This window comes from Triticum urartu, unplaced genomic scaffold, assembly GCF_056163025.1.
Source record: "Triticum urartu cultivar PI428250 unplaced genomic scaffold, HENAU_Tu73 scaffold2, whole genome shotgun sequence".
NCBI lineage: Eukaryota > Viridiplantae > Streptophyta > Magnoliopsida > Poales > Poaceae > Triticum > Triticum urartu.
In genome coordinates, this window is record NW_028260368.1 from 1907640 (window position 1) to 1909790 (window position 2151).

Consider the following 2151-nt stretch of genomic DNA (forward strand, 5'->3'; position numbering starts at 1 on the left):
GTGTCGGGGGTTCGAATCCCTCCTCGCCCACAGCCTTCCAAAGGGGGAAGGGCCTTTACTTTCCCCCTGAGGGTAGGAAAATCATGATCGGGATAGCGGACGTAAAGCTATTGAACTTAGGTATGCTCTTTCCTTTTGTCGAAGTGGAATCGTAGAACAGAATGTGATACGATGAGATAGAATGCAATAGAAATAGAAACAAGGATAGCGAACGGGTTACCTACTCCTAAGGGTCAAAGCAAGCCCTTTAATTCAATTCTTTATTCTTACATTAAAATTCTTACATTAAAGAATGAATAAAATCTCCCCAAGTAGGATTCGAACCTACGACCAGTCAGTTAACAGCCGACCGCTCTACCACTGAGCTACTGAGGAACAAGGGGGGATTCGACCTCCTAGAGTTCAACTCCCGCTCTCAACCCATGAACAATATGAGTCCGAAGCTTCTTTCGTAACTCCCATAATTTCTTCGTAGTGGCTCCGTTCCATGCCTCATTTCATAGGGAAGCCCAAAGTGGCTCTATTTCATTCTATTTCACTTCCTAGCACTTCCTATCATTTAATATCCATCCCTTTGGTCTTATTGACATAAGAGATGTCATTTATAGTCTATCTCTTTCTATATATGGAAAGTCAAGAAATTCTCATCGAAACATCGAGAAATTGTGCATATAGAAAACTCTAAAGAAAGAAAAAAAGGAGACCCATGCCATGATTTTCAAATCTTTTCTATTTAGTAGTCTAAGTTTCTCGATGAGGATAATTAATTCGGTCGTTGTGGTCGGACTCTATTATGGATTTCTGACTACATTCTCCATAGGTCCCTCTTAGATCTTCTTTCTCCAATCTTGGATTAGGGAAGAAGGAGATATTCGCGACTACTGGCGATTTCATTATGGGGCAGCTCATGATCTTCATATCGATCTATTATCCACCTCTGTATCTATTCTTTCTTAGCTAAACAGGTGGAAGATCTATCCAATTTGGTTATATTATATCATGGACTCGAAAAACGGATCTGAATTTGACTGAAATGCACGATCTTCACAGGTATCACTTTTCACGATACCTAAAAGGTGGAATAGCGATTTTCGAACCATTTCCTATAAGAGAATGGTTTCCATTACTTTGAGAAATGGATTCTTATATCAAACTATAGCTATTGCATTAAAGAAGAAAAGAAACTAATAGAAGTCGAAGACGCGGAATGATAGTGAATAGAGAGAAAGATTCTTCTGATTTTCTTGTTTCTATCTACTAGACGCCGTAGAGAATTGAGAATTTTCATGTCTTTCAATTCTCGTACTCGTAATTGGAAAGTTATGGAAGGAGACCCATCATTTTGCAATGAAAACAACATATAAAACTCTGGACAATTTCGAAATCAGGCCAAGCGTCTTAATACATATGCAAAAAAATTCATTATTGGCCCACCATTGATTAGAAGATTTAGCTTGTATGAATCGCTATTGGTTTGATACGAATAATGACAATCGTTTCAGTATGTTAAGGATACAGATGTATCCACAATTCATTTAGAGTTACTTAATAGTCTATTTCTTATACCATATCTCTATCCCGTGAAATTCTCGAGCCAAAAGATGGATGCATATGCTGTGTTTCATTTTGCTAAATGATATCAATTAAATGGTGTATCAATTCCATAAATTGCATATAGCAATAAATAAATCAGCAAAATTCTTTCTAATATTTTAGATAGAAGAAACATTTCTTCTATCTAAAATATTAGAAAGAATGTACCCTTCTATCCAAATCCAATTTGCATCGATAAAATAAATCCAAATTCCAGTAGTAGATGAATAATTGCAAATTTGTGTGTGTACGAGATTAGAATAACTTCAAAATAACTGACATAATTTTGTATTTTTCCTGATCAGAAAAATACATGAAAAAGAAAGGAGGTAGAAAAATTTTTGGATTTATGGTTAAAGAAGAAAAAGAAGAAAACAGGGGTTCTGTTGAATTTCAAGTATTCAGTTTCACCAATAAGATACGGAGACTTGCTTCACATTTGGAATTACACAAAAAAGATTTTTCATCGGAAAGAGGTCTACGAAGACTTTTGGGAAAACGTCGACGTTTGCTGGCTTATTTGGCAAAGAAAAATAGAGTACGTTATAAGAAATTAAT

At 35.8% G+C, this 2151-nt stretch overlaps 1 non-coding gene across 1 annotated transcript; it reads right to left on the bottom strand.

Moving 5' to 3' along the window:
* Positions 1 to 303: 303 nt before the first annotated feature.
* TRNAN-GUU (transfer RNA asparagine (anticodon GUU)) lies at positions 304 to 375 on the bottom strand. The gene has a single exon. It is a non-coding gene; the product is annotated as a tRNA-Asn (tRNA).
* Between the last annotated feature and the right edge of the window lie 1776 nt (positions 376 to 2151).